The sequence below is a fragment of the Dioscorea cayenensis genome, chromosome 1, assembly GCF_009730915.1.
Source record: "Dioscorea cayenensis subsp. rotundata cultivar TDr96_F1 chromosome 1, TDr96_F1_v2_PseudoChromosome.rev07_lg8_w22 25.fasta, whole genome shotgun sequence".
Classification (NCBI taxonomy): domain Eukaryota; kingdom Viridiplantae; phylum Streptophyta; class Magnoliopsida; order Dioscoreales; family Dioscoreaceae; genus Dioscorea; species Dioscorea cayenensis.
In genome coordinates, this window is record NC_052471.1 from 10,403,910 (window position 1) to 10,415,182 (window position 11,273).

Below are 11,273 nucleotides of genomic sequence, written 5' to 3' on the forward strand. Positions count from 1 at the left end.
GAACATGCGGCCTCAAGAATTTATGTGCAGACTCAAGATTTTTACAAGGATATATGTCCAAAAGTACAAAATATATACATGGCGGTCATGAAATAATATTTGCGCAAGTTGTCAATCATAGGATTTTAAAAATAATTGGACAAAATGAAAGACAAAATGTCTAAAATAAGAGCCAAATAACAGCAAAATATGCAAGGAAATATGTGAAAAAGTCACAATTCAAAAGCCTTAAATCTAGAAATGAGGAACCTAGGCACATGAACACAAAAAGAAAACCAGATTGTCAAATTTTGCCAGCCTAGCCACCTTAGGTAATGTATGCTTCCTAATGATGGGAATATATTTTAGCTTCAAACTTGGAAATCAAGTATTTTTTTCACAGAATTGCTTATCCGGCACAAGTGGTTAGATAATAATATATTCCAGAAAAATTAAATAAAATAAGAGGTATTAACACATGGACCCTCATATGTCCTTTTTTTTTCTTTTCTTTCTTATTTTAATTTTATTTTTTCAGTGATACACCCTTGCCATCCCTCACCATCAGTGGTTAATGCCTATGGCTTTTAACGTAATTAAAATCTATATAAACAATACAAAAGCCCAAACATATGCCCAGTGAAGAGAATAAATTTTCAGGGCTGTATTAGCAAAACAAGATTTGCAGGGATATACATCAGCAAATATTTTGGTTATTTCATGTTTTCTCGTCCATTTATTTGACATCATCAAAGGGCATCCTAGCCACGAGTATTTCAGTGTTGAAGTAGTGGGTAAGTAGGAGCAAATACTGTTTTTGCAAGGGTATATCAGCAATCACCAGTTTTGTTGTGGTATACAAGTAAAAACCTTATAATGTTCCTTCTTCGGCTCATATAGCACATGGTTATTATATCATAATGGTCCAAAGAGAGTCCAATGCCAATCATAACCAATTGAATAATAGCAGGTTCAAATACTTGACAATCAAACCAGGTTGGAGTTCACAATGGAATCTCATAAAAAGTTAACCATTAAAATCATATTCGTATTGATGTTCATGGAATATAATTGAATTTCAAGATTATGATCATTATGTCCTAATTATTTCTGTGGACTGATGTGTCAATTATATCAACTCAATATTGTCTAATTCTGTAATTCAAGAGTATATGATATACTGATATGAATGACCAGAAAAACATGTCAAATAAGCTCCAAAAAGCAAAAAAAAAAAAAAAACAAATGAAATGTTGGAAGACATAACTTACCAAATCCCAATATTGAAGATCAAGTAAGAAAACCTATCAAAGAGAAATCCATTCCATATTTAATCTCCATCAGGATTATGCCACTTCTAGTAACCATTAAATGCCTTGGAGAAGAGAAAATTAAATGCAACCTATAGGCAAGTAAAAGTTATATACCATTAAAAAAGCTTCCAGACGAAAAAGAATACAAGACAAAATTAATGAGTAGCTCATCAACATGTTACAACAAATGTATTAAAAAAACATGGTTTAGACTTACCTTCAGGCTTGTCTGCATACTTGCAGGGGTGGCATTGGCAAAACATGACAACTAATGCATAAATGCCTCTATTCATATTTATCATGGTCTATCATGGTTTATCCTATAAGGATATATAGCAATCTTGAAATGTTATCTACTTGCTATCATGTCAAATTACTGATCATGTTGATGATAACGTTCATCTCTGGTAGATTTCAGTGATAGAGTAAGTTTAACATGCCACATTTACAACCAGATGACCCAAATTATTACCCCTAATTCACCTTAAAATAAGAGCATCACAGTTAATGGCAATGGATCAACACTTCCATAAATTATGAACATGTTACTTTTTTATTGTACAACATCTGACATTCAACATTAAGGCTTACTTCTTCATAAATCTCAAAATTTTGTTCTCTTGAATAAACTATGGATTCCAAGGACTGCTGAACTCCACCATGTTATCAAATATGTTCATAAGTAAACAAGCAAATAGTCGGGCCATTTTTCACTTTACACATCTCGACCACTTATCCGAGCTACAGTTATTAGGGGTATAGTTTTAGAAACATTTAACTCAATCAAAGCATCTTCATTACCACTACCTGATTAAATCAGTAACTTCTTCCATCTGATCTTGCAAAGTTCTTCTCTGTATTGACATTAACAACCAACTTAAAACATGACAAGCATGCATGCTTTGAATAAATATAATATGCTTGCAAGAAGCCTCATGTAAGAAAAATTAAATAATCATAAATTCATAAAACAAGAAGCATAGTTGCAACATCATGTTTTATTATTGCCATAGAGTGACAAGTGGCAAAATGATGTCGGCATACAATATGTATCTTCTCTAATTTGATGGCATTTCTATGGATGCCTTCATCTTCAATTCGAGCAAATATTCAAGTATTATTTTATTTAAATACAATATACAATCAAAAGTTTAAAATTCAAATGGGGATTCTAAAAGGATGGAACCTTCATGGTTTGCTATTGAACAAAATCTAGGCAAATGTTTGATGCTTCGTACTTATGTTTTAAAATACAGTAATACACTTATTCCTAAGCTTCATATTTTTAATAAGATAATTTCACAAATGTTTAACTATCAAGAACTCTACCAAGAAATCATTGAAAAAGAGAAACATAACCAAAACTAGGATAGGGTAGTATCAATATTCTACCTGATCCTGGTTTCATGCGGCTCTTTTTCAGCCATTGACAAATTCTAGATTTGATTTTAAAATATTAATTGTTTGCAAAACAAATTCAATCATTTCTATAAACCCAGACATTGGGTACATCACCTATAGGTAGGGTTGTTAATTTGCCCCGGATTTGACAAGTGGGCTAAAATTCGGAAACAAAGTCGGTGCCCGAGCGGGGATATAAAAATCCCCATTGGGGACAGGGCATCCCTTCCCCTCCCCACACTGGCCCTGAATATATAATATTAATATTATATATAATATTAGAAAATTATTTATATTAAATAAAAATATATATTATTAAAGATAATATATTTGATGCATTAATAGATGTCAAAAAAAAAAAATGTGGACAGGATGGGGAAAAATTATCCTCTAGCCCAAGTTTAGGAACAGGGTTGGGAATGGGTTTGACAAGTCGATATTAGACCGAGAAATAAATCTTCCAGTGAATCCCCACCTTGTTCACATTAATACCTTAAGGGCTCAATGGCGACTTTGAGAGGCTACTTAATGCCATGCTATTCCATCTTCACCCGTGATGCTCACTAGTAGCATCATTGTCTGCTATGCTACAATGTGGCAACAACCCACAAGAGAAAAGGGATCTTTGAAAAACAAAGTTTACCATGCAAGCAGATTACCAATACAACAACAACACACACCAAAAAAAAAAAAAAATTGTTGTGAGCGTGGGGAACTGCACTAGAATTGCAGTCCATCAAAAGGGCTGAACTCTCACTTGCTCATGGCTATGTGAATATAGCAATCAAAACAATACTTGTAATGATTATTTATTGACAACATACAATCACAACATGATAATCTTTGCTCAAAGCTCCTAGTTTGATGGAAGAAGAAAAGACAATCAAATTAATCAGTAAAGTACATGCAATAATTTTTTAGGCAGTAATATGGATTCTATTTACACATGAAATGAACTTAAGGATAAACAGTTCACCACATGTACAACATTTTGTAATGCAACATAAATATTGATCAAAAATAAACTATGTCCGTTGCATTTAAGAAGAAAAAATTTGATCAGTAAAAAAAAAAACGCATAATAATCAAGCATATTCATATGCCTTACCTCAACAATATTTTCAATATAGAATAGGAAGATTATTCTGAAAAAAATTACTGCCCCAATATGCCCAGGATGACACGGTAACGTAATAATTTTCTTTGAAGAAGCACCCTACAAATTAAAAATCAAAGTTAACAAAAAAATAAAAGCACTTCATCTTTGAGAGTCAGAGTAACATAAGGAATAAAAGGGAAAAGAAAATCTAGTAGGACATAGCAACATATACTAAGAAGAAGATGCTCAAGCTTACTGAAATAATGTTCCAGATAGTAACAGAAAAATGAAAGCAAGTAGCTGAAGCAACAGTTATGGCATGAAGCCTTCTTTTGAGCTGAGACTGTAAGAGCATAAAGTAATGTATTAAACTTAGTGCTGAATATCAAAAACAAACATTCTTGAAAAGGGTCAAAATACCTTCAGTGAGACACGTCATGCAATCACCCTCCTCAAAGCTGACATAATTCTAACAGAGATGGGTAGTAACATATCTTTAATCCCTAAACTTTCTTTTGCTTGAGGCATTGGTTCTCTACCAAAGTTATCCATGAATAGCATTGTGAAGGCAATTATACACATTCACAACCTCGAAACAATATAAGATGTAGGATCAAGGGGAAAAAAAGGAGGTCACATATAAAAAATTCATACTAATCCAAAAACCATCCAATTTTTCACATTAAGTAGTCCACTGGAACTACACCAATTTTTATTTTTAGAGGCACATTCGTAGAGGCGTTTTTAAAAACCATCTCCATAAATGAAGTAAAAAAAAATTATCTTAGTTTTAGATCCGGTTTAAGATAAACACATGAAAAAGTTGGATTTTATTCTAGATGTTCTCTGGCCTTCTTCATTTTCTCGAGAGGCGACTTTGAGTAGACATTGCCCTAATCGTAGTCATTCTTCATTTGCTCGAGCAGAAACCCCAAGGAGAGGAAATATATATCAGAACCCTAAGTGCCACAAGTCCCCCTCCTCCTCCTCGCCAACCCTAAACCTAATCACCGACCCAGCTCCTCCTCTGGTGATAGTGGTTGGTTCTCTATCATTGATGAGATTTGCATCGATCTCTTCGACAAAACCTCTTCTCTCACCCTTAACTATCGAGATGATGAAGACGATGATGACGATGATGAGGCCGAAACCCTAATTCCTCCTCCTTCATCGGCTCATCAAGCAACATTAATCTCAGGAAGGAGATGGAGAAATTGATGTTCAATGAGAGCTTTCTGATAGTGAACAAATCCGAGTACCCATGCTCTAATTTTTGGCGATCCATGGTAGAGATGATGGTGTGGAGAAGGAGCTGTATAAGCCTTGTGATCTCAAAGAGCTCTTACATTGCTTTCTCTCTCTCAACTCTTGCCATCACCACCACGCCATCATCTCTGCCTTCTTCGAGATTTAGGATGCTATTTTTCCGTCCACCATCGCCGGCGGGCAACACCCTCGATGTTCACTGTTCTTCTCCTTATCTTTGATCATATACTCTCATAATTTTGCTAGTTACTGTGAGATCTCACTTTGAGATCAAACCTAGTGTATTTAATCTTTATACTCTTTTGTTAATAGATGAATTTGATGATTCATTTTGATGTGTTTCACTAGATTTCATTGCAATATGCTCATATGCATTGTAGATGGAATTGAAATTAGTTGTTTATCAGTTTGTTTGCAAGTCCTCCAGAACATAGAATTAGCTGATATGGCTAGCTCAAAGGATAGAGTGGCCCATGCCACTACTATATGTGATGACTTGAAGAGTAGACTAATGGGTGATACAAAGCAGTTTAAGGATGATTAACGTCAAGGACAGAGGTTGTCATTTGTGAAACTTTCTACTTTTCAATATTAGACTTTCTTTTTAATATGCTGTCCACCTTCTTGCTTTGCAGAACCTTAAAACTCATGAAAACAGGAAGAAAATTTTCTCTACAAATGCATCAAGAGAGAACCCGCTCATGCATCAGCCAAAAATTGTCAGTGAGCCAGCCCCTTGGTTAAATGCGTCAACTTCCCTGCCAACCTCAATGTATGTTCACAACTATAAAATGATCTTTAGTTCATAACCCTGGGCATATATGTTTCAGAAGGTAATAGTCGTATTTTTCCATGTGCTGTCTTCTTTTTGGTATGGTTATATGCTTTTATGCAAATATAACAAGCTCTATTTGTTGTTTGATGTGTTATATGATCAAGTTAATCTCTGGTTAAACTTGAATGACCATTTCCAAAATAATTATTGAATAATTAGCTTATATTTGAATGGCCCTTTCTTGATTTTTAACTTCTATTTAAGGTAGCATTCATTTAAATTTTAAAATTTTTAATTTCTCTTTGCTTTGTACTTACCTTTTTTTATCATGGATTTTATGATGATTTTGTTATTTTGATAGCATAATGTTCAATATGCAGTGTGGATCTTAAGATGATTTGATTATGGTATTTGAAGGAAGTTTTCCTTTCCTTTTATATGTATTTTTGTAGGTCTTTCAATGATAGATGTTTTTGTTAGTTCATAGCTACAACATTGTTATTTAAGTAATCGTATTTCCTTTTTTTTCTACAACACACCTGTGAATGGCCTTTAGCAAGGAAATCAGCTGAGGTATGCTCTTACCATTGCTTTTATGCCACCTCTTGTTTTAAATATTGCGGGCAGAGATAACCTTTGAATGATTGCCTTTGAATTAAGGATATTGTTTGAGATTTAAGTACAAGGATCTTGGATGCGTTTTTTTGAAATGGCCGGAGGAATGGGATCAATTGCTACAATTTGTCATAGATAATCTTTAATGTAAACTTAGTATTTATAGAGGATGTTATAACCACCTCTAAAACTATTGAGGGGTAATGAAAGGAAGTTTTCCTTTCCTTTTATATGTATTTTTGTAGGTCTTTCAATGATAGATGTTTTTGTTAGTTCATAGCAGTGACATTGTTATTTAAGTAACTGTATTTCATTTTTTTTCTACAACACACCTGTGAATGGCCTTTAGCAAGGAAACCAACTGAGGTATGCTCTTACCATTGCTTTTATGCCACCTCTTTTTTAAATATTGCGGGCAGAGATAACCTTTGAATGATTGCCTTTGAATTAAGGATATTGTTTGAGATTTAAGTTTAAGGATCTTGGATGCGTTTTTTTGAAATGGCCGGAGGAATGGGATCAATTGCTATAATTTGTCATAGATAATCTTTAATGTAAACTTAGTATTTATAGAGGCTATTATAACCACCTCTAGAACTATTGAGGTGTAATGAAAACTTAATAGCTATAGAAGCGGTTATAACCACCTCTAAAACTATTGAGGATAATGAAAACTTAGTAGCTATGGAGGCGGTTATAAGCGCCTCTACTCTTGTTATTAAAAACCACTTCCACAGATGAAACTTACCCCAACGGTTGGTACAAACCGGCTCTAAAGTGTAGAGCCGGCTTGATACGAGGCGGGTTAGAGGTGGGTTAAAAAACCAACACAATACCTATATAGGTAGTTATAACCGCCTCTATAGGTCTTGAAAAGAGCCTCAAAAGAACTTTTTTGGTGTAGTGTGGATATAGAAAGGTATATATGTTTTTCTAGCCCACCCAAATTATAAGAAACAATATGTTGCCAAAATTGCCACAAGTCCACCAACAAGCATATACAGATTCATTCTGACAAATCTTAAAACTATAGAGTGAAAAGATACTATTTAAGTCTTCATATGATCACCCATCAATAAACATTACCTATTAAAATAGATATAATATATTTAAATAATAATCATTGATAAGTGCTTGTGTGATATGAATGCGAAGCATTCTTTCCTTATGTTGAGCATTACTTTTCTCGGGTTTTTACACTAATATGTGTGTTTTTATGTTACTTTCGTGCAGATAGGGTTGTGAGGCCGAGTATAAAGGAAAAAAACCAATATGGATCATAATGCACTGATTTTGGAGGAAATCTTGCTAAGGTTCAAACGAGAAGACATAGGTCGGTTGTGAGATGCTAGAGTGTGTGCCAACCTCCTCGTATTTGAGTTAGAACAACCACTTGGAGGGGCACAAGGGCAGTCACAATCAAGCATTCTGACTTATGCACATAGAACAAGATCTCCATCAAGTTGTCCGTCATCAAAGAAGCAAAGCGATCCATGACGTGAACGTGTGCCCGTTTGCGTCACCTCGATGAAAGTATGGACTTGGGAAGTATTTTAGGTCAGGTACTGTAGCAGCACTGTTCATAGCCGGCTGAGAAAATAGGAATTCAGAGAATCCACACGGGCATGTGGAAATTCCACATGGGCGTGTGTAAAATGGACAAGATCCCCTTGCGTATATCCCGCAAGTGCACGGGTTTGTCGAAGTAATAATCCCGGGTGAGCGGGTATCGAATCCACAGGGAGTAGGGAATAAAAATACTTAATTCGATTCTTAGCTATGTAAAAGATCAATGATAATGAGTGTGTCAATGATTCAATTCTCAATCAGTAAAAGCAACAAGTAAGAGAGCAAAAGTAAAGAAGGGGGTAAGGCAATCGATAAATATGGGGTACCCGGATAACGTTCCACCTAGAATAATTGTTTCAAGTACAAGAACCCTCTATTATGCTTCCTAATCAATGCAATGGCGAGTCGTGGAAATCCTTAATTACATAGTCCCAAATCTAAGGTCAACTATGCCTAACTCTATACATGTCCCGGAGGAGAAATCGAACAATCTCAACACCTCGCACTCGCATAGAGTTGCAATGAGCTCTAGCGATTCCAAGTGATAAATCTCTTCCTAATTATAGACCTAACCCTTTGGTCCAGGTGGAAGGTCCATAACCACAATTGAGCCCTAGATACTAAGATCACCTCAACGCTTTACTCCATTACACGCGCAACTAAGCCCCAGCGGAGGTTCATCCCTTAGACCATTCACTCTATTATGGTCGCAAAGAACTCGAGGAACGGAGGTAGAATCTATCACGCCGGAGGGGAAAGGGGACGCTCCTATACCTCTCGACTCACCCTCTCAACCCTCTCCAACCTAGCTTTGTCTAACGCTCGTGGTGTATAACTCACTCACAAGGTTACCAACAAGAACTCTCAACCCTAGTGTCACTCTAGGGGAAATGTTCATACAATCAAGCATTCAAGGTTGGAACTCACAATAAACATCAATTTATTGAAAGCATAATAAAGAGGTTCAATGAAACAAATACATCCTAGGGTTCACAATACCCGAGTACCCACTAGGAGTTTAGCTCTCCATGTTGCTAAGTACAATCAAAGAAATAGAATGTAAAAGCAATGAAACCATAAAGAAACCCCCTCGATAGTCGTGTCGATGGTCTTCTGGAAAGTCCTCTACTCGTCGTCCAAGGATTCCCTCGTCCGGTATAGGATACGCCTCGACAGAAGCTACCCTACCAACCTTCTTCTTAAGGAATGACGATGTTGGAGCCATAGAACCTCTCCAAAACCTTGGCCAATACCCCTCCAAACCCTAGCCGAAGCCCTCTCTCAAGTTGCGGAAAAGATGGAGAAAAGAATACCAAAATCGGGGCTAAATCGGCTTTAAATAGGGCTGGAATCGAGCGACTACACGGGCGTGGATGCTCCACGCGCCTGTACGGAATTTCGACACGGCCGTGGATAATTTCCACACTCCCGTGTGGATTCTCTGTTTCTCTGGTTTCTCGGGCGACTGTGAACAGTGCTGCTACAGTATGTGCGCATAAGTCGGAATGCTCGAATGTGACTGCCTTTGTGCCCCTTCAAATGGATGTGCCCACTCGAATACGAGGAGGTTGGCACACACTCTAGCATCTCACACCTGACTTATGTCTTCGTGTTTGAACCTTAGCAAGATTTCTTCCAAAATTGGTCCATTATGATCCACATTGGCCTATTTCCTTCATACTCGGCCTCATAACCCTACCTGCATAAAAGTAACATAAAAACACACATATTAGTGTAAAAACCCGAGAAAAGTAATGCTCAACATAAGGAATGAACGCTTCGCATTCGTATCGCACAAGCACTTATCAAACTCCCCCACACTTAAGCTTCTGCTTGTCCTCAAGGAAACATTAAAACATTCTGTGCATTAATGAAGAAAATATTGAAAGTGCTTGGACTTAGGTTCACCAAGGTATACAACGAAAGTATTCTACAATTAAGGAAAATTTCAACACTAAATACGAAAAAATAAATGCCCTAGCTAAAAACTTGAATCAAAAAGGACAACAAACCCAAATTTCGTGTATGTGTGTGAACTCGCTCAAAACAACCCAAGGTGTACTCCTCAAAGGTCTAAGTGCAAGGGACTTATTTATCTACAAATGTGACAACAATTTCAAAGATGGTAGTAGCTTCACACATCCTCTAAGGTAGCCCTTTCCAAAGCGGCCGCTAAGGTGCTGACATGTCCGAATATGCGTATAAGCCGCAACTGCACAGGTGTCGAAGTAATAATTACCCGGTGAGTCAGGTAGTCAAATCCACAGGGAACGGAAGTATTAGTAATAACCACTTCTCAATTATCTAGTCGGAATCAATGAATATGATGAAGTGAACTAATTGCAAGCAAAGCAAACAAGTATGCAAGAAATAAAGTAGAAGAGTCTCAATCACTAAGGATGAGGTATTCGGGCAATGACCCCCCTATGATCTTCCTTGAAGCTTAAGATTCACTAAATGTTCTAGAATCGAGTCTAATGAGTCGAGGTAGTCCAACGATAACCAATCCTTGTCTCCAAGTAAAATTGTTACAGTACTTTTGCTACAGTGATTTCCACAAACGCGATGATAAACATTCTCCTCTTAAGGCCACACGATCGGGCACACGATCATATGGTAGGCTATACGGCTTTTCCTTCATCAATGCGTCTTGAAAGGTCTTGAAATCTTTACAAAGAGGAGGAATGTGTAGACATGGCTGCCTTTGTGCTCTTCCATTAATAAATTAGCTTGCTATGGAAGTTGGCACACATCTCCTCATACACGAACTCCTCTTGTGTCTTCCAACTTTATTTGTACAAGAACTCCCAATATTATGCCATGATAGCCTATCTTCGCTCCCTTTTGAATTCCCAATGCCTTCACAACCTATATGTATAAAAGAACACCCAATACACGAAATGAGACATAAACCGTATAAAATATGATGCTCAATGTATGTAAAACATGCATAAAAACATGTTCACTCAAGCACTTATTAGGTGCCTTTCACACTTTCGAGATGGTAGCTCTTTCTACCCGAGTGGTAGCTTTCACTCATCCTATGAGATAGCTCTTTCTCTCATTAGGGCATAACTAGTATCCGACTTATGAGAGTAGCTTCATACTTCATAGGTGGTAGCTCTTTCCACCGAACAAACACAAATAAACAATAAAACTATTTGTTCCTTCTTTTCATTTTCATCATTTTTTTAAGAATTTAGCACAAGAAAATAAACCTAACCAGTCCCTTTAACATCGAACATGAGTTTCCAAT

At 36.5% G+C, this 11,273-nt stretch overlaps 1 pseudogene; it reads right to left on the reverse strand.

Annotated features, from left to right (window-relative positions):
• Nucleotides 1–1,108: 1,108 nt before the first annotated feature.
• On the reverse strand, nt 1,109–4,284 carry LOC120249833 (annotated as a pseudogene).
• Nucleotides 4,285–11,273: the final 6,989 nt, after the last annotated feature.